We start from the raw sequence: 23,729 nt of genomic DNA on the forward strand, positions 1-23,729 counted from the left end.
ATCTACCTGCTAATAATTATGAGAGCACTATGTAAAATGCCAGCAAGTCGGTAGGTTATTATTTTTTGATTAAAATCAACCATGGATAAAGAGATATGTGATAGAGAAGGCACGTGACATAATGTGAATCCGGTTTAATATATTTTTATTATTTTGCCTCTCATCTCTAGGCACTATTTTTTTACATGTATGCATTGTTATAGTATAACACATAATATAATAAACTGAGTATGAACGATATAAGCAGGTACAATCAAAATATGTGGTTTATTTTGGCAGTATTATAATGTGATGCGTTACCTATTTCTTTAGCCAGTGTTTCGGACAGAATCATAGTATATTGTCATCAGGGTGGATGATTGAAACGTCGGCTAAAGAAGGAGGTAGAGCAACACGGCATAACACCCCAAAATAAACCACCATAAAGGTAAAATATAAGTTGTCATAGAGAGTTCTGTTGAACAAAGGAGAATAATTACAAAAAGTACAAAATAAGCACTTAAGGTACTATGAAAGTTAAACATGAACACTTTGTTGTAAAGCATGTTTGTATTTAGAAAACATTTATTATGCCAGATTAAGTGTTTTATAGAACATAGCCAAATTAATAAAGCCATAAAAAGTGTACATGAAGAAAAATGAAAGATATAATAATTATATGTTAAAAGTTGTACAGTAGAGTTTGTAAGTATATTTTAGTAATATAATAACGTGGTTGAAGGAAGTTTGTTAACATAATTGTAAAAAGTAAACATGAATAGTTTAGAAGACTGTTTGCTCAGATAATAATTAACAGCTTGAATCACCTGGTCCATAACAAGTACATAATTTTATTTTTATTTACATTCAAATATTTTTATAAAAATATATATTTCTTCATATTCTTCATAAAACGGTTATACACCAATATATAACGGAGAGGATTACAATTTTAATGCGTACGTAAGTGTACAATAGTCGTGGGGGCAGTTTTGCTATTTTGTGACATGCGTCAAAAGATAGTACTGAACTGTCTGTAAATGACGTTGAAAATGTCGATGGTCAGAACAAAATCGTTAAGAGGAACGTTTTCGTGGACTTCTTCATACAAAAATTAAATCTAGATTTGGGGTCATAATACTTTAAATCACAAGGTATAGCGAATCTCTAGTACGAATACCTATATGGGCCTTTAAAGGATTAAATAATACACCTATTTAGGCATTTAAAGGATTGAATAATAGACCTATACAGGCATTTAAAGGATTGAATAATGTTACAATATAGGCCTTTAAAAGATTAAATAATATAAGCTTTTAAAGAATTAAATGATATACCTATATAGACTTTTAAATGATGAAATAGTATAGCTATATAGGCCCTTAAATTATTAAATAATATAACTATATATGCCTTTAAAGGATGAAATAGTAAAGCTTTATAAGCCTTTAAAGGATTAAATAATATATCTGTATAGGCATTTAAAGGATTAAATAATATAGCCCTATAGGCATGAACAGTTTGTTGTAAATTAAGTTAATGGATTAAATATTATAGCTTTATAGGCCTTTAAAGGATTATATAATATAGCTATACTATAGGCTTTTAAATTATGAAATAATATAGCTATATTCGTCTTTAAAGGATTATGTAATATACTTATACAGGACTTTAGAAGATAAAAAAATTATGATTTCAGACGCAAATTTTAAATATTTTTGTGAATTAACTGCAATCATTAAAACAAATTATCTTGCCCAAGCTACTATTTAATATGTAAATAAATAGTAAAATATTGTAAAAAAGTGTTTTTGGGTAGAAATTTTAAATTCATATGTGACGATACTTTAATAATAATTTAATTTTTTTATTTAATATTTCGTTTCATTTATATTGTATTAGGTAGAGACATTTAAAAAAATATCATTATCTCACAAATAATTTCCAAGATTGTCCCTAAAATTGTGAAAAATGGGCTATATTTTATAATTTGAAACATAAATAAATAAAGTAGAAATTTTGATTTTAAAATATTTTTTCAGTTTAAGTATTTATTATTAAATATTTTGGCCTCAAATACAAATTCAAGTTTTGTATGAAACAGGCCGCGCAGCCGTTCCTCTTAAGCAGTTGAGTCGCTCTGTTGATTGGCGAGTTCTGATATAGAGAATCGACAGATCGCTTTCGAAAGAAGTGCATATAATCTCCCACGAGTGAACTTATTAGGCACATATAAGAAATGATTGTTCAAACAATTTGTCAATTACAGCGGTGTGTAATAAAGAAATATTCTGTTTATATACTAACCAATCTTTTTCCTGTTTTTAAAAGCCTTTTTAGCCATTTGATGCACTAAGGTTAAGAGGAACGTCTGCGCAACATTTTTTATACAAAACATAAATTTAGATTTGAGGCTAAATTTCTTAACCATTATTTGTTTGAGTTTTAAATTGTAAAATACAGGCCATTAAAAAAATATATTTTTCATGATTTCTAATTCTTTGGCTATTATTTTTGAGTTTATAGAAATTATTAAAAAAGTATTCTTGCCTAAGATTAATATAATGAAATATAAAATTAAAATTTAAACGTTTACTGGGTCAATTTTTTTTATTATTTATATTTGACTAATTTAAGTTCCTTCGTAGAGCGGTTATTTGTAAGTTACATTTAAGCCGAAGAAAATGTTGTTTTGATTTTTTTTTTAATATTCTATTCTAAGGACGAGTTGTTTCAGAGAATTTGAACGATTCATCAAATTTTCAAGTTCTGTGAAAGTCCTATTGAAGTTCTGTTATTATATCAACATGGGCCAGTTACTTCACAGAACTGAAATAATAATAGAACTTTCACAGTCCTCGAAAATCAACTGTAAAATTTGATGAATCGTTCAATTTTCTGAAACAACCCGGCCTTAATCTACATTATATTTACAAAGAAGGTAGGGAAAAAACATATTTTCAAATAATTATCGTAAACTTTAAATAATTGCCAAAGTTCCCTCTAAAAACAAGTAAAATCTACTTCTTTAATGGCCTATATTTTATGGTTTGAAACACAAATAAGTGGCACATATCCGTACTAGATATTTGCCATACATATTTCAGTTTGGTTAAGTATTTTGGCCTCAAAACAAAGTTTGAATTTTGTATAAAAAGGTCGCGCAGCCGTTCCTCTTAATAGAGTGAAGTCTGAAAGTCTAAAAATTCCTGAGACATGTTTTAGTTTCAGGCCGGTCCGGAAAACAATACTGAAATTCCACCACTTGGCCACGATCGTGAACTTAGGGCAAAGGTTCCACTTTTCAGGCGGTCACGGCCAACGGAAAAACTAAAGAATTATTTTGTAGAATATACTATTGATAAACAGTGATTACCTAGCCGTAATAATTTACCACAAAAACGAATATGATTAACGATGAAAAACGAACGATGAAAATTGGAACTAATTTTCGAGAATTACTCGTGATTTTTTACACGGTCTATCGATAAATGTTTTATTGATAATGTCGGTAACTTGTCACCGTTCCCGAGCATAATTTCAGATTGCCAACCAATAAACAACAGTTCACAGTGTTTAGCGATCTGCAGTCATGCTAGGGAAAGATGATTAGTTATCGACATTATCGATCGACCGTAGATAGTATCGACTAGGTAATATTATTTTCGCGCCAGATGCTGATTAAGCGCTCGCTTTTGTATGACTACATCACTTTCCGCAATGAATTTGTTACACCGTTTTTCTTCTTCTTCTGGTGCCTTCTCTTATTGGTGGTTGACTATCATCAGGACATCTTCACCTTGCAGGCTGTAGGCTGAAGCCCTTGGCGGAATGCAAAACACGTGAATTACGAAGCTTTGAAGTGCGGCCAGCGTACAGCAAAACTCTCCACGGTTGAACAAATGGGAAGCTTTGGTCCTCTAAGACTAAAATTATGCACGTAATTAAAATTTTGTTTCACTTGCATGAAACAAAATTTGGGCGCAGTTGTGTTTGGGTTGACTAATTGTTCAGATATGAGGGACTGAAATTTGTAAGATCTTCGATTAGAGTTCTCTCATGATGATGATCATCTTATCCCAGAAACCACATATCGTTAATATAATCAATATATCATTCATTTTTAATCCTCTGACCCTCACCATACGAAAAAAAAACAAATTGTTTAAAGCACGACTCTAATATTTAATCACTGAAGACTATGATATTAACCACTCTCAAACGAATAATGTGGAACAGATAATTTTAGTTTGAGATCAGGTTAGAAAAACAAAGTGTTCATTATTATTTATTTATTTTATTGATACATGATTTAGAGAGTACCTACATGTGGTTTTATGTGATATTTCACCCTCCATGCTAGGGATGACCCTATGTTATAGCGGGTGAATTAAAAATTTTTTGCTTATTGCTTATTAAAGTTACACAAAAACTACTTAGTTATGTAAAATCTACTTAATTATTTCAATGTGATGGGTGAGCTTGCTTGGTTCTCACGAGTTTTACAATTTTTGGCTTAAAATTAGAAATCGCTAGCAATATTAAGCTTAGTTCGGTTTTATAGCTACAACAGCAGAAAATGCCCTTTCGAACAAATAAGTGCTTGAAAATCATATCAACTGCTTTTGTTATTGTAGTTAACTCAGTAGAAAATAGCATCTCGGCTTAAATTGTTTCATTTTGAATATATGGTACTAAAACTAAAAATTGAGAGCACTGTGCAACATCTCTGCTCTCATCCATGTATTGCAAAAATGACTTATTTTTCACGGCGTCTAAAACTTGTTTTTCGGCCATATCGTCAATACTTCGTTTTACAGTGTTGTCAGAAAGTGGAATTTGTTGCAATTTTTGCTTACTTTCCGTTCCAGATGCTTTCAAATTATACGGGTTGACGAGTTTCTCCAATAATAAAGCTTTTTCTTTTGCGATTAACTACACAGGAGGCCCCTTTGCAGGTCCCTGCGCTCCCCCTTGGGAGGCGCGCCCCACACATTGAAAAACCCCGTTGTACCGGACAGGAGGTGGATGTACCTAAATAATTATTAAAATAATTGAGGAAATTAATATTTACTGTTATCACACATTTTACGATGTCGAATCCTTTATGAAGCTTATCACCGGACACGTATCATGTGTCAAATGGTAAGTAAGTGGTAGTAATTAAAATTTGGTTATTTTTCTTGGTTCCTTAATGCTCTCATGCATCCTGTTTAGAGATAAGAATAATTGCTGTACAGTAACACGTGTTGAATTTGAACTCAATAAATATGCAAACAACTGGCACAATCAGTCAGTTGTTCGACGACATTCGCGAAGTTGTATTTCATTGCAAATCCTTACCCAAGGCACCCCCGAGAGAAAACCGGCATTTTACAATCGAAGTCACTGGCGTAGGTCAGTACACCTGTTTTAGACGCCTGTTTTAGACGAAGTACGACACCGTTAAATATGACAGAAGGGGATAGGGTCAAGTTAGCTCAGTAATAGAGCATAGCCCCGACAAGGCTAAGATCCTGGGTTAATTTCCTAGATGTGACCGAATCTTTTTCTGAGATCCGTTAATATTGTATTCAATGATTAAATATTAATGAATAGATATAAAAATGTAATACGAAAAACTTGGGAAAATATTTGTTAATAACTTGTGGGTGTAAAACCAATAATTCTTTTCGGTCCATATTTTGTCCAGCCATGCAAAATAATGTAAGAAACATCTTATGAACATAACATTAGTTCATGACTTTCTTTATTTTCGCGTGCGTTGGATTACTAAAAACTATGAGCTACAGAATGTCATAGTTACACACTACGACGTAGTATAAATCCGATGTAAAGCTCATGGAACGAAACCAGAATTTTAATGATTCTGGATAGTGTTGTTAACTCTTGACAGGCCAAGATGCTAAATGAAACGTCTGTAACCATGTGTTAAATACTGTATGAACACAGACATAAAGTTTGTTGTGTTAAATATATATTTTTTAAATATGACAGTTGCTTGTCTAGGGAGAGCGTTGGTATTATAAGTAAATGTATGTTGCAGGGGCGTGCGGTCTCATTTATTTTTGGCTAGGCTTAAATATTCGTTTTATATGATAAGTATTGAAAAAAAAAACATTGTCCAAACACCAAAATCTATTTAAAAAATAATATAGACTCAACCAGCAAGGTAAATATCTAACAACTGACACATTTTGTTACGTACTTACAAAGATTAATTATTAATTATTATGAAATACAAAGGTGTTCGTCCTTCTGTTACACTATAACATTATTTTATTTATTTATTGAGCTTAAAAATTAGTTAGTTACACTTAAGTTGGTCTGATATAAACATTTTTACGTTTTTATTTACACGCTGCTTATTTGTAATACTTATTACGTGCATCATTTTTTCAAATTATTACTAAGAAATATCAATACAAATTGAATATATCTCTCGAGTAAAAATAAATGCCGCCGACGGGAATTCTGATGTCCGGTCAGGTGCTCTGAACCACTGAGCTACGTCGGCTTATTTCTAACACGCCCAATAATTCAAAATGTACTAGTACTTCAATGAAAAATTACTGCTTATTATATTTTTTTACCTGTAAACAACCAACTTTATTATTGTAGGAAAGGCTTTGTTAGTGCTAAATTTCCCCCCTAGATGTCGTCGAGACATATTATATCTACATTTGTTGGTGAAATATTTTGACTTATCAAATATTATTATTGTATTAATGATAAACTAATGTTTATAAGAAAAGGTTTTATGCATAGCACAATCATTAGTTAGCACAAACATTAGTTAATCATTAAAAAAATTATCATTTTTTTCATTAAAATGCTTAATCTAGGTAGTTTTTAAATTTTATTGGTAACTAACCCACAAATTCGGATGCCTTTATGCAGTAAATAATAATAAGTCACGTATTTACCTAAAATTAAATACTGTATTTACCTAAAATTATAATATGTAGATTTACATTTCGGGATGACTTATTAATATTTGCGTTATTACCGCACAAGATTCTCAACTGGTACTAAGGCATCAATTTAGGTATGTTGTGAGGCTGAAAGAAGTGGGGAAGAGAAGGATATAAGAAAAAAAGGGATATAGTCGACTATTCAGATTTGTTAAATATAACTGTAGTGGTACGCAACTACTTCATTCGAACGAAATTCTAGAAGTCTCGATTTTTCCAAACAAGCTTCTTGGATGTTCTTTTATTTATTTGTTTGGAAAATTCTACATAGCAACCAAATTGTTCCAGAAGCTTCTTCACCTTTTAAAAGCGACAGCATGAAGAATCTAGTCAGTCATCAATCTGCCATCAGTTAACAAGGTGCTCAACGAGTGATAATCCGCACACCTCACTTGCGCGAAGGACATTCTTCCCGGCTCTGCTCATGGACTCCATCGGGATATCATCATAGCGCTTTGGCCCAGATCGCCGTCCCTGGCCAACGCTACATGGATTACAGCGCCCTGGTTCCAGCGTCTCTGACCAGCGCTTCATCCACGTACCATGACCACCACGAGGACACGCAACATCCTCACTGGTCTACTCAGTTCCCGCTCAACCGCCTACAAGGTCCACCGCACCTTCGGCCTTCTCGTCAGCACTGGAGTACTGATTGCCAAGATCGCCAGTGCCTGACAGACAAGGAGTCCGGTCACCAGCGCTCGGCGTCGACTCACAGACCCGCGCTTGACCAGCCATCACAGCCAGCATCCGGAGAATACAACATCAGTCCTACGCCCACTCTCATCACGGCCCTGACTCATCAAATAAAACACTCTGACCTTCACGACACGTCTTTCATTCCGTGCCTCCTCACCAGATCCCCAAATAACTAAAGCCATTTCAAGAAACATTTCGTTTCTAAATGGTTATCTTTTCCCAGGACGATATTGAAACCATCTACCACTCTGGTACACATATTATTTATTTATGTTTTATTTTTATTTTGCACATATACATTCATTAATATGTACCGTACGCCACTGCAACATATTGGATATACGAACACGTCTGCCAGAACAACACGTATGTTTGTACAATATTAAGTTCGCTCCTGAAAGCACGATCCAGTTTGTATTATACTCTTGCTGTAATGGTATACAATGTAGTCTGTGTCTGTACACGGATATATGACAGAATATATGGTTCGTGTAGTTTACAGAGATTGGGAAGTAGGCCACTTTAGTTTTGTTTGTCGTCTTGAACATGCTCGTACTCGTATCTTGTACTTGTACTCTGTATGTGAACTTCTAACTTGTCGCTGTCAAGCCAAGTTGCCGAACGAAAACATCGTTTTCACAGCAGGTGCCATTAAATTTACTCAGACAGATTCTAAAGTAATTGGATTCATTAAATATTATAATACTAACTTGTTTACAGATTAGAAAAATTAACGTTTTACGTATTCATGAATAGCAATAATAATTGGATAATTTCTAGAGTAATTTTTATTTTCATTATGTTATTTTTCTTTACTTTAATTTTATTTAAATTCTAGCACAATATTGTGCAAATACATTATTTAAATGAAAAACAACAAAATTTTACGTATTATCTCATAAAGTTTTATTTTACCTTAACTCATACCTTTAGCTTTATCATTAAAGGGTGAGTACCATATTTTTGTTTTTTATTTTAACAATTAACAATTAATTGTAAATTAGCTAAAATGAATTTTGTTCGTGACACTGAACTCCTGAAACCACTCCCAAATTAAATAATATGAATACATTTAACAATAAGTACACACAACTGGGCTTGACACACATTTAATGTTCTGACCTGAAAAAGTGGTAATGCAATAATTACTTTACCGGGGTGGGTAAATTAAAGTCCAGTACTTATTAATTAATAATCCATATGAACCAACCTGTTATATTTCGGACACTTGTTAACACATGTGTGCAAAATTGTCTCCGCTTTTCCAACATTAATTTAATTGACTATTCAAGGTGACCTCAATAACTGACCCATATCTTATGTATTGTAATCTTTAAGAAAATATTTCTGACGGTTTTGAGAAACTTATTATATTCTCTAAAGACAGTTAGTCAAATTTAAACAATACGATACGTGGAGTAACCTTACAAGGATAGTAAGTCAAATTTAAACAATGTGATACGTGGGGTAACCTTACAAGGATAGTAAGTCAAATTTAAACAATACGATACGTGGGGTAACCTTATAAGGATAGTAAGTCAAATTTTAACAATACGATACGTGGGGTAACCTTACAAGGATAGTAAGTCAAACTTAAACAATACAGTAAGTGGGTAACCTTACAAGGATAGTAAGTCAAATTTAAACAACACGATACGTGGGGTAACCTTACAAGGATAGTAAGTCAAATTTAAACAATACGATACGTGGGGTAACCTTACAAGGATAATAAGTCAAATTTAAACAATACGATACGTGGGGTAACCTTACAAGGATAGTAAGTCAAATTTAAACAATACAGTAAGTGGGAAACCTTACAAGGTAGTTAGTCAAATTTAAACAATACATTAAGTGGAGAAACCATAGAAGGTGAGTTAGTTAAACTTAAACAATACAATAATTGGGGAAGCTTACAAGGAGATTAAGTCAAATATAAACAATACAATAAGTGGGACGTTACAAGATATACGAACGAAATAGCTGTATGGACGTTCGGCTAAAGTATGTCCACTGGACCTAGTTCAGTGAAGCCACACGCATTATCTCAGTATGTATAAGTATCTTCAGTCTATTAAATCACCTAAGCATCTGTCAAACATTTTAACAAAATAAATACATATAAAATAATTATAGTACCTTCTTTATCGCTTGTCGGAAATGATTTTGAATAATTTTGAGAATTAAAAGTTAATTGAAGTTAAATAATTTTGAGCATTACGGAGGAAAACCATTTCAAATCACGCACCCATGCACAGACAACCAAAATTACTATGTTTAATAATTCTAAATAGATATCTCGGTGGTGCCCATCACAATATGAAATTGTGAATAAGTACGTCCGTACGAGTGTGAAATTTCAAAACTGGAACTGATGATCACAAAAAAATTTATGAATTTTGATTATATATTGAGAAAGATTTTCGAATAATCTTTTCAGCATATTATTTTTATTCTATATTTGAAATGTATCTAATGTGGCTTGCTGTTGCAGGCATGCGAGTCAAATTTCAAAAAATATTGTTTTGGAATAACTTACTGAAGCTAAACTTCGAAGCTTAACCTCAAGTTGTAATATTTAATCATGCAGACAATATTAGCGAAACTCAAACTAATATTTTGAAACAGTTTCGGTCGCATCTAGGAAGCGAACACAGGACCTCAGCCTTACCGTTACACCTTTCAGTCATATTCAATTCAGACATCAGACATTATTTAATTTTCTTATTAAATCATTTCTTTCTGTGTTAAAAAATGATTATTTTTAGTATCAAATGAAAAATACACTTTGTAAAACACCACTTTTATTTTGAATTAATATTAACAGCCAACCAGGTTTCGCTTAGCTCAAGCTTCATCAGGGCTTATTTTATCAACCAAAGTTATTTTCATACAGACACATATATATAGAAGAAAATAAAACAATGAGTGAAAGAGATAGAAATAAAATACACAAGTGAAAGAGATAGAAATAAAAGAGCAGACACCTTATTAGTGCTAGATATCGGAAAAACGGCCCGGAACGTAAACATAAGAATAAAAAAACACCTGAGGTGTTTAAATAATAATGCTTTTTCAGAATTCGCGAATCATCTACTAGAAACTAACCATTCATTTGATAAAACCTCTGGGACTACAATATTACATAAAAATGGAATTGGAATTAGGTTAAACAATTTAGAAGCCCTCGAAATTAAAAAAGCCGTCAATAATAAATCAAATATAATCAACAATCAAATCAATTTATCTAATAGTCCAATATTTAATTTATTCCGTTAACCTCTGATAAAACTGTTTCCTCCCTTCCCCCTCTCTTCCTACCCATCCTGTAATCAGTATACATCCTTTCTCGTTCTAGCACTAATAAGGTGTTTGCTCTTTTATTTCTATCTCTTTCACTTGTGTATTTTATTTCTATCTCTTTCACTCATTGTTTTATTTTCTTCTATATATATGTGTCTGTATGAAAATAACTTTAGTTGATATAATAAGCCCCGATGAAGCTTGAGCTAAGCGAAACCTGGTTGGCTGTTAATATTAATTCAAAATAAAAGTGGTGTTTTACAAAGTGTATTTTTTATTTGATATATAATGTCACATCACAAAGTGTTTGCTTCCTTCGATAAAATTATTTTTAGTAGTTCTTAGTCGATGTATGATTCAGTTAAATATGAACTAAGGGGATAGGGTCAAATTAGCAGATTTGAAAATTTGGTTAAATTAGCAAATTTGGTAGAGCCAAGCCCCGGTAAGTCTAAGGTCCTGGGTTCAATTCCTAAATGCGACCGAATCTTTTTCTTATTTTTCTGGTTAAAATTTTCGTTTGTGAGTCGCTGATATTGTCTTCAATGAATACATTAAAACTCAAGACATTTCTCGGTAAATAGTATAGTACCTTCGTTTGCGGTTGATTTCTGTCATAGTCGATGGGCTAATCTAGTGCATTTTATATCAGTGGTTAATTATTATATAATTTGGGTTGGGCTTATTTGGTTTGAAACAGTTTGCTTAATTTGGATGTTAACTATGAAACTTTCATTACCAGGGCGACACTTTATCCGTGAAATATGCGATTAAATAATTACCTGTTCAAACAATGAATAAGTGATGCTCTTAAATTACGCAGGGCGAATTTGAATTTTACCAAAGGAACTTATAATTAAAACATCTTTCTCAAAAAAATTCGTTTTCATTTTGTTATTTTGACTTAATTAATCACATAATGGAACGGGTATCTCAAGAATACATTTTAGTTTATTACTTATTTCGACTTAATTAATCACGTAATGGAACGGGTATCTCAAGAATACTTTTTGGTTTATTACTTATTTTTACTTAATTAATCACATAATGGGACGGGTATCTCAAGAATACATTTTGGTTTATTACTTATTTTTACCTAATTAATCACGTAATGGAATGGGTACATCAAGAATTTAATTGAATATAATTATTATTGTGCTAATAGTTCTGTGAACAGAAGACTTCGGCTAATGTTGATTACACTGACAAGTCAGCTCGCAAAAGTCGCAACGGTCATGGAAGAATAAAAAGATACTATCAAATACGGCGACCAACTTTTTTAGGATTGATCGGACACGGAACACAACAAAAATATACACACGAAGTGTCAAGTGGTCGAGTGAAAACAGGACTTCGGTACGCGCAGTCTATCATTACATATTGTATTTTTCTTCTGTACGCTCAGTCTATCATTACATATTGTGTATTTCTTTGCTACGCTCAGTAACACATTATTTTTGTCATTTTTTTTTTTTTTTTTTTTATCTCGTATAATATGGCAGACTGGGATTGTACCATTCTTCCAGACCTGTTGGATTAAAAACTTAAATAAAAACCTTGAAAAAATTTGACAAAATCGAAGTTCATGTATTATTAAAAGTTTTTTTTAATGACATAAGAAAATAATATCACAAAAGAGATTATTGATGCAACCGGATTTCAAACTGCGGTATCATTTTGCTAGAACCTACTGTTACCCGCTGTGTTTAGTACAATTCATTATTAAAAACAGTTAAAATTTTCTCACACTTAAAAAAGCCATATTTTTTCTTTCCCTTCTCCAATCGGGTTGGGGAATAATATTAATCAGGTTAATTTTTAAAAATGGATTAAAACGCTTTTTATTTGTTTTGAAAAAAACAGTATTTACTAAAAATTGTAAAAGCGATAAAGAAAATCACAAAAAACAAAGTTAGAATAAAAATATAAATGATTACATGTGTGACAAAAAAATTACACATTCATAGTTGCTACATACAGTTAAAGGTTAAATAATACTTATATAATTATATCCACATTTCCTGAGAGGCAGTTAATTAACCTAATAAGTTTTCCCAAGGGTTAAGTTAGTTATGCACCTAGGAAGAATCAGAAGCCTGTGTTGGCGGCCTCGCGTGAAAATATCAGGGACATAGAATCCTACTTCAGAAAAAAATTCTGATATAAAATTATTATAGGCAATAATTACCCACTTCAAATATTTCCCGAGTAAAAATAAATGTCGCAGACGAGAATTGAACCCGCACCTTCTGATTGCCGGTCAGGTGCTCTGAACCGCTAAGCTGCGTCGGCTTATTCCCATCCCGCCAAATAATTCTATATGTATAAGTATTTCAATCAACAATAATTGCTTAATATATTTTTCACATCTGTAAACAATCAACGTTATTTTTGTATGAAAGGCTTTGTTAGTGCTGAATTTCCCACTAGATGGCGTTGATACATATTATATCTACATTTGTTGGTGAAATATTTTGTCAAATATATATATATATTTTTTTTTTAAGCCAGTTATTATTGCATATAATAATTTGTTATCCTTTCTGCCATGCATAAAAAACCTTGTCTTATAAACATGTTTATTACTTTTGTGTAGTTCCATTTGAGGTGCGAAATGATACTTTAAATATTGTAAAAATTATTTTATGATTACATAGACAAACAAAAGCCAGACTGGCTGTACTGGTAAGAATAAACGATTGGATTTATTCTAAGTCGGTTCCTAAGTTCCTACTTATCTTACTAGATCTATGGGCGATAATATTTATTCGGTGCGATCATATTTTCCATACCACGAGTAGTGAATCCGCCTGTCATTCGTATTGAACCTTCGTCAACTGTCAACTGTGACGCGTCTAGTGTCATCAGTCAAATCTAAGAGGATTGGTTCTGTGGGCAAGTGGATCTAAGTTACCTTCCACTCTGTCAGGGACTATATCCCAAATTCTATGGGGTACATCAGAGTCACACTTCAATTCATTTTGCATAGAAAAAACGTCAAACCCATGAAATTATTTTGCTTTGTTCTGCAGTACCTACCCAAGGTCAGCAAATTTTCTGCACGTTAATAAGTTAAGGGTATTTCTTTTTTCCTTATTTTCAAAACTTTTAATAATAATAATTTTTATCAAGTTTGGATCATTTCCACGTCGTCGATTTCGCAAGAAAATCACTTTAAGGTTAAACGCGACGATCGTTATTATCTACATATTTGTTCATAGATAGCGTTAATTTGATTATTTTACTAAAATACGATTTTTTTAAAAATACTTTATAATATTAAGGCGATGCCATACGTAGTAATGCAAAATCATGTGTTTTTGTTTTGAAAATTTGGTCGCCTAGAAATTTTTCAGATGCTTTAATTAAATAATGCGAGTAGAATACATCTTGGCCTTTAAAATAATCGAGTATTTTTAAGATAAGTCTTTATAAGAAAAAAATAATGTATAAGGCCTATGAAAACTGTTTTAAAGTTCAAAATCTCCTACTTACGAACCCATTTTCGGTTATGATTTTATTGTTTAATGTGGCAAATTAAGTTATTTATAAAATGATCGAAAAAAATAAATATTTATGCCTGAACATCCACAAAATAAAATAAAAGGCACTTTTTGGCCATGTTTTTTTCTTGCATAAATCAAAATAGGCGGATGGTGTTAAGCGGGAATTTAAACCTTACCGCCATCTACGTAAGGGTTGTTATTGATAGCGGCTCAATATAAAATATTACACGACGTAGTGCATCGCCTTAAGACGAATTTTTTGTCCGCGCCCAGAAATACGGAATATGAATATGAATAAATAGTTTCTTTCAGGAGAGGCATAAAAATACAATATTGGATTGAATCTTCGATACAGTATAAAAATTCATCTTAATATTGTAAAGCATGGCAAGCAAATAGCGTATTTTAATTAAAGTCATATATGAACACGTAAATTATAACTAATGTCGCGTTTAACCTTAAGGGGGCTTTACAATTTCATTTATACAATTAAACTATACCCTACCACTTAGAGCTATTACATAGATTTATTACTAGTGGCTTATAACTGGTGCCTTCTAACTAAAACCTATGTCTTACTAGTGACTTAAAACTGTTAATATTTTTATGACCGAGTGGGTATGTCAAAATACTGCTATGATATTACTTACAACTGTCTTAAATCTGGATATTAATGACTAACTAACTTTTGCTTAGTAGGTACTTTTCGTTTCCTGTCCCAAGGGACAAGCTTTCCTCTCTGCAAAACAATTTGTTTTTAAACGGAAGCTTTTAACGTTTATCAGATTATTTGATAATTTTATTTTCGCCGTAAATCTGTGTTGGTATACAAATACCATCAGACATTTCTTCCGCCCATAATAAATAGTGATATGCAGCAATAAAGTAATAAAAACTAATATTTATTTACTGTATAAGGTTTACAGATAAATGTGCATAGGTAAAAGTACATAGATAAAAGTACATAGGTAAAAGTACTTAGGTTTAATGTACATATGTAAGTTTACATAGGTAAAACTACATAGGTATATGTAAATAGGTACAAATACATATGTAAATTTACATAGGTACAAGTACATAGGTAAATGAACATCGGTAAATGTACGTGAGTACAAGTACATAGGTAAATGAACATCGGTAAATATACATAGTTACAAGTATATATGTAAATGTACTTAGGTAAATGTCAAAATAAAAGAAAAGAGGAGTAAAAAAAATTCAATTAAGAAATACAGATTTATGGAGGATATTTATTGGTTTACTGTCTCCAGTCATTGGGGGACTCCATGGTAGCTAAGACATTTAATATTGGGTAAGGCACAATTTCAGAATGAGTTTGTATGAAGTACTCAAATACTGAAATGAGGTGTTGGGGTTTCTCACCTCAAATGAGGTAAGGTATAAATTGTGAGATGTAAAAGACCCAAAAAGTTGCTAAAATCTAGTACAGCCAAAGAATACTAGAGAATTGTAGAGAGAAAAATTTCCCCAGAATATTTTCTTTTCCTGCAAACATAAAATTTCGCACTCACGGAATACAGTGTCAATACACAATCACCTCACCATCTAAAACATTTGAAGTAATAAGAAATATTTGTATCAATATAAAACCTTTTAGAATGAAAAATTGTGGGGACAAATATATTTTGTGAGGTGGCGGGACATTTTGCGTTTTTGTACATTTGTGGGATATCTGTAGTGCAATTTGTGTGGGCTACAAATATGAAATATAAACTTTTTATTTTATTTTTGGAATAACTTATTAAGAAAAACCTCAAAATGTACCTAATATTTGATAATTAAAGAAAATTTTGAAATAGGAAAATCATAAAAAGATTCGGTCGCATCTTGGAGTTGAACCCGGGGCATCAAACTTTCCGGGGCTTTACTGTACCACTGAGCTAATCCGACCCTATTTTCTTCGGTCATATTTAACTGTATCATACTTCGACTAAAAACTAACAACGCTATCACTTTCATAATCGAGTTAATTACAATTGAGTTATACCGACTCTTGATTTGAACAGAGTAATATGGATTCACTTGATTCTGTCACTTTTTTTCCTGGTGTGTCCCCGACTTCCTCTCCCAACCACTTGCGCTTCAAAAAAAAACTGTAATTCCGATGACTTAGAGTTAAAACATTGTATCTGAAATTTTTGCCGAAAATAAGTGAAGTACTGAAATGTACCAAAGCATCTCACAAACCTGCTGTTCCAAAGATATGAACATATTAAAATATTTTATAAATAACCCGCCTCACAAAGCTGCCCAACCGGGTGGTGACATAGCTCCCCTGCCTTAACACTGTACAGTCACTGTACACTGTGTGGATTCACATAAAAATGAAAAATTCTCTTATGTATGAGCACAGACAATGTATTTCCATATCAATTATATTAATTCTTATGCTAAATGGGGCTCCATGCCAAAATGTTTTATTTACACAAGTTACAGATACTAACGATATGTAACGAAAAACATGTTTCTTTATATCGATACAATATTTCAATTCAAAGTCATTGATACATTGGTGTGTTCTCAAGTGTTCTCTTCTTTCGTCTTTCGCGTTTTACCTCTAATGCTACGTATACGTACGCGAGCCGAACTGTCAAACTGAACCTCAACTTATGGGAAAGGAACAAAGCAACCACAAATAGCGCGAAACGCCATGTTTGCAGTTGCTTCGTTCCTTTCCCGTAATTCGTGGGTCGTTTCGCGTTTAAGTTCGCAAATGTATACGTACCATAACACACCCTCTCATTTATGAAATATCCTTGTTTGTCCCATGAGCAACAACTATCAAAGAGGGTACCTACTCTTTTAGGCCGTTCCAACTAACTCACTAATCCCAACACACGGCTTAGAGATTAGCCGGTCCTCGTTGGCCAGTTTCAAATTTATGTCACTGAGTGACGCAAGGGGATTTTTGAATAATGTGTAGGTATACTGAAGTACCTACCTTTCGCTTTTCAAAAAGGAAAAAGGTAAATAAGACGTGTTTATGGTCCACTAAGATGAAAGGGTAAAGCTTTTGGTAGTAAAAAATGGAGAGGGGGTTGTTTTCATATTATTACCACTAATTAGATTGGGAATAATAATCGAAGGTGACCAAGATTATTGTTCGATGATTGACCAAGTTCATTTTTCAAGGGGCATGCTTAAATTTTTCTCTTATCTCTTATTTACCAGTGGGACTTTGATAGATCTCTCAATATTTCAATTTTGTGGAAAGTTTTTTTATTGAACAATCATAGGGAAGGGGAAAGAGAAAGGACAATAAATGAGTATCTATTTACTTTAGAGTCATTTACTCAATATTTCAAATCAGAAATATGAAAAACAGCTTTTAATAAATTGCTTACACTTGTTATTTACCGCATGAGACCTGTCTTTACAGCTCGTTCGGTGATCAACCGCTCAACTGTGCAAAGATTTGTTACATAATATTGTATTCCTCATCAACCGCTCAACTGTGCAAAGACTTGTTACATAATATTGTATTTCCTCCATCAACCGCTCAACTGTGCAAAGATTTGTTACATAATATTGTATTCCCCCATCAACCGCTCAACTGTGCAAAGACTTGTTACATAATATTGTATTTCCTCCATCAACCGCTCAACTGTGCAAAGATTTGTTACATAATATTGTATTCCCCCATCAACCGCTCAACTGTGCAAAGACTTGTTACATAATATTGTATTTCCTCCATCAACCGCTCAACTGTGCAAAGATTTGTTACATAATATTGTATTTCCTCCATCTTGCATCCTTCCTTCAAGAGCCAAGTTTACACAATCTTATATATAGGTAAATATATTTTTTATTTTTTTAATATTTTTTTTTTCATATTTTATTTTTATTTTATTTTTATTTTTTTTATTGATTTTATTTTAGTAATTTGTACATTTAAGTTAACAAATGACTAGTTAATTTGTTACATATAAATATACTATGTTTTTTTTCTTGCTTGATGTGGCTCCTACACAACATCTTGAACTTTTCAATTGGGGCAGACTTAAGGTTTTCATATAATACTTTTATATACACATAGTCTTCCGAATCGCATCCCCAAAGATGGCATAAGCCCTGAAGTATCACTTCTGTGTGGAGTAAATATTTAAAAAAATTGTTCGGTGATAATCATATTTTTATATTTATCAATTAAATATTTTTTTAACCCCATGTTATTTTCCCTTCAATTTAACCCAAGATTTGCTGAAAATATTAAAGACTCAACAATTATTTGATTAATAAATGAATAATTAAGCAGTTATTGTATGAAAGTCAATCTTCATCACCCACCAGAGATTGAAGAAGAGAACGCTAGTTAAATAGACTTTTTCCGGATGTCCGGATTGGTGTCGAGATTACTTTGCAAATCTTAATTACCTCCAGCAACTTTGAATATTCTCTCCGCATTTCCATACCTTCCTTGTTCCCTCCCACTCTCTCTCGCGCCCCCTGCATAGTACCATCCTTGTCGTCCTTTCCCACTCTGGTCTTGCACTGAACTTTCCAGAATTCAACGTGATAGACATTTTAATACAAATATTGGAGTAGGTAATGCATATCAAGTACCTGCTTAAATTTAGCGGCAAGAACACACCTGCCTTCCCGGTAGATTCAAATTTCTCCTTCTTAAAGGGCCAACGTCAGTTTTTCTGTACTGTATTATGTTATTTAGATTTCATTTAAGAATCAGGGTATTTTTCAAAGCTAAATGTGTATGCATAACGCCCAAAAATTCACAAAGAGACCTTAAAATTAATGATATTAGTTTATTCAAAAATAATGCAATGAAATACACTTTATATTTCGAAATAGTAATGGTCGAGGGGTAAGACTCTCGACTAGCAAACTGAAGGTCACGGATTCAAATCCCGGCGTGTGTAAGTAAATTTTATTTGATTAATTTGTGTTATTTCATACATTACTCATTTGAAATAATATATAACACATTTGCGGTACGTTCCAGAGTGGAAGATACTCTCAGTATCACCCTGGTGTAAAACCAACATTCAGAATTGAAACGTTGTTTGAAATGACTTTAAGCATGTTTGCTGACCAGTTCTGAATAGCCAGGCACTTCCCTACCTTCCTATTCCTCATTTCCTTCCCCTCCCCCCTACCTTTAGCCTCACAACAAACCCAAATCGGAGTTGCCATAGTTTCACTGGCTCCAGACGGTCGGGAGCAGTTGGGACTCTTGTGCGGTTTCACTCCCATCTCAAGAGGGCCATCGGGGGGACTGCATCCAGGCAATCATGGCAGTGATTATGGTATTCTTCGATCGGCATAGTCTGCGCCATAAACTTCCCATGCGGTGGCGGAGAATTGCTCTGAAAAAGTGCACTCGTCCCTCCAGGAACATTTCCGTAGCGCTGCAGTATCTCGGTAGGCGCAACAGTTGACGATAAGCATTATTGTCGTATTAGTTTTAATTACGTCATTGAAAACACGCCTATTTTATTAAAAATAAATATTATCTTAACCTAACCTAAAACTAAACCTATCCTAACCAAACAGCGGAGTTTGATGCATTACTAATCTTATTACAAGTCTTTCCAAGACTGAAACTATACAAAGATGAATCTCCAGAGCTAGTTTTAAATGACATTGATTGTGAAAAACGAAGAAATCTGTATAATTTACAAGAAATCCAGAACACAGATTTGTTGTTTGATAATAACTAATGGTACAAATTGTTTTTTGATTACATATGTATTTTCGAGTTCAATACATTACTCCAAAATGTACGTAAAAAATAATTATTTCCGCCAGGATAGCTTAGGCCTCTTTATGTTAGGATGGCTTTGGTTGAAAGATTCGGAAAGAAATGTTTGTACCTAGTACTCCATTCCTTTCACATGAAGGTCCGCGTACGTTACCCAACTACATACAATTTCCGATACAAGACTCCAATAATTGGGGATTGCTCTAGGCTCGCATTTTATTTATTTCTGACGAATTCATAACTCGTGGGTGGATTACACTGCATCCCAATGGCACAAGCTAAAAGTTGCTTACAATAATGCATATCGCCAACTCTTCCGCCTACCGAGATACTGCAGCGCCACGGAAATGTTCCTGGAGGGACGAGTACACTCTTTCAGAGCGCTTCTCCGTCACCGCATGGGAAACTTATGGCGCAGACTACGCCAATCAAGTAACAAAATCATCACTGCCATGGTTGCCTGAATGGAATCCCCCCTGATGGCCTTCTGGAGACGGGAGATGTCCAAATATCCTCCGTAAACGGCTGCTTACACTCATTTTTGTGTTCATCTTTTTTCTTTTTTCATTTAAATTCCGTTTTATTTGTGCCTATCGGAATCGCCTATGTACTCGTATTATTACCTTTCTTACTCCAATTATGTACATTATTTTACAATATGGAATGTATTGCATTGCGCTACCCCTGCATACACTCTGGAATAAATTCTTCTTTATTATTATTATCTTATTATTATTATTATTATTATTATTATTATTATTATAACGATAATAATATATATTTTTTTTTTGAACGATCCTTACAGATATTTATGTATTAGATTAATAAATAAATAGTAACTTACCATTAGTATATTTTATGACAACTTCTCGAAGGATTACTCTAGAAACATCTGAGATCTTAGTAATACGTTCATCAGAAATAATTAAAATAAATCCCAAGGAAAGATCAATTTTCTAGCCTGCTAGATCGCAGCTAATAATCGACCGTAGGTTTCTCAAATAAGATTTCCACTTTATTTGAGATATTTGCTAGAGCAAATTCAACCGCAAGTCTGTCCAATACACCAGGGCTGCGCGTCGCATATTTTTGTACACGGCTTCTTCACTTACGTCGTTATGATTCCGAATTTATTGTAGGTGATCTTGTCTTAAATAATGTTTGTTTTGGTGCCGCTTTGCAGTAAACTCACGCATTAAATTAGCATTGACAACACCTTGACAAATTACATCTCCCTCGGTGTAATAATTAAACAACCCACTCGGAAAACATGACCGTCCGCCGTATAACCAAATATGTATATAACCTGTTGTACTGTGGAGGTTTCCCATTCTGGAAGAAAGGAGAGTCACGAACGAGATGAATTCTTGATACGCAGCGAGGCGCGCGAGTAGAGACGAGTACAGGCGAGTACTTACTCGTCCCAAGAAGACTGGCAGCGGCGTGAAAAGAATCTAATAAGTTCACTGATAAGACATTTCCCGCGCGGGTCAGACCTCCACAAAGACATTCCTTTCTTTTTTCTTTCGTTTTTTGAGATGAAACATAATCATAATAACTTAATGCGGAATCAGTTTTTCCCATTGTACGCGGAGAAAAATGATCCTGTTAAAAAGTGATAGCATGTTAATTTCCTGATAATAATATCAGAATATTTCGAGAACACCTGTTTTTTTCCTAGTAAATTTCATGCCAGATTGTGTGAATATCAGTATGTCAATATCAATATCAGTGCTTTTATGAACATGTGTTCTGTCGTCTTAATAAAAAATTCGTTTTCAACTAATAATTTGTTAGGAATTCTGTCAATTCATTCGTTCAAGTCCTGCAATCCCGTTTTTAACATAAAAACCAATGATTTAACCAGATTTTTAATAAATTAACAGTATTTTATTCCAGTAAGTTTTTTCCGAGTATAATGAACAATACTTATATCCATTCATACTAACATACTGCAATTCGAATTGTATTCATATATTGAAACGGAATATTACGCCAGCCAAATTATTTACTGCTGAGAATTTGTCGAGGAAAAAATCGATTGAAATTTCATCTCTAAATGACATTTCTATCTCCAGCTGAACCTTTGAGATGTCAATGAAAGCAACAAATATGTAGATACTTTTATTCAACAAAAGAGGTGTAAAGGTTTACCTGCTGAAGGATAAAATAATATCGAATACTTAAAAGTGACGCGCAGTGACATTTTTAAAAACATCCCGATTTTACAGAAAACAATATTTTCTTTCATACTTGCAGGAATCACTTTAAAAAAAATCTAAAACGCAATAAAGAATAAAACTTAGATGGACCTTTTGATTGTTATTTAAATTATGTAGGTTCTGAAAAAAAATCGCTAAAAACATATTGAAAATTAACTATGAAAAGTTACAAGGACATATAATTGTGACACGAATTTATCATAAAATCGAGTGGTCAATCTTTTGTCGCTATGTCACCAACCTTGAAATATTTATTTATTATTTACTATTATTACGATTATATTTACGACGGCCGGCATAGTCCAGTGGTAACGCATTGGACTGCCATTCCGAAGGTCGCGGGTTCGAACCCGTCGTGCGCCAATAAATTTTATTTGATTAATTTGTGTTATTTCACAATTAATTAATTAAAATAATATATAGTATATTTGCGGCACGTTCCAGAGTGGAAGATACTACCAGTATCGCCCTGGTGTAAGACCACCATTCAGAATTGAAACGTTGCTCCAAATGGCTTTAGCCGTGTTTAGTGACTAGATCTGAATAGCCAGGTACTTCCCCACCTTCCTCTTTCCCTTCCCCACTTACCTTCAGCCTCACAACATCCCCCAATTGGGGATGCCATAGTCTCACTGGCTCCAGACGGGAGCAGTTGGGACTCTTGTGAGGTATTCACTATAAAAAAATAAATAAATGAATATCTAAATAGTTTACAACAAAGTCACTATCCGCGTCTGTCTGTTTGTGCGCTTAGTTCTTCTAAACTATGCAACGGAGTTTGATGAGGTTTTCATTATCATTTAGAGAATTTTTTCTTGAAGGTTTATATATATAATAAATGGATATTATATTTATTGAAAGTAGAGAATAGTCGAGAAACTCCGGGTACACGTCAGCTAGTTTATCATGAAAGTTCAAATTGCAAAAGAAATTATTTTCTTTCCTATTTGATAGTTTTCTAATAGGTCGCAAATTTATATATTCTGTATTATCTTGTCGTGTAAGCTTTGATATTGTAACTTTAGAAAATATAAAATGTATATTATGTGTCGAGCAGTGACATGCTCTGCCTTTTCCCGAAAAAAATATTTTAAGGCGATTTTCCAGTTCGTTACGTTATATACGAATTGATACAATAAACAAACCGGAAAATCATTTCACGTTACTGCTCTCAACACCTTAGGGGGCCTCCAACACCATTACTTGAAAAAAACATATCGAAAAGCAGTCCCGTCTAAGGCTGGCCGCATACATACGTTTTCCGTATTCGATTTCCGAATTCGTTTTCCGTATTCGGACATCCGAATGC

At 33.1% G+C, this 23,729-nt stretch overlaps 1 protein-coding gene across 1 annotated transcript in view; it reads left to right on the forward strand.

Annotated features, from left to right (window-relative positions):
- Nep1 (M13 family metallopeptidase neprilysin 1) overlaps positions 1-23,729 on the forward strand; it is a 217,407-nt gene that overhangs the window by 1,178 nt on the left and 192,500 nt on the right. The window lies entirely within an intron of this gene.

Source organism: Hesperophylax consimilis, chromosome 8 (assembly GCF_061612785.1).
Source record: "Hesperophylax consimilis isolate HC1 chromosome 8, BYU_Hcon_1.0, whole genome shotgun sequence".
Classification (NCBI taxonomy): domain Eukaryota; kingdom Metazoa; phylum Arthropoda; class Insecta; order Trichoptera; family Limnephilidae; genus Hesperophylax; species Hesperophylax consimilis.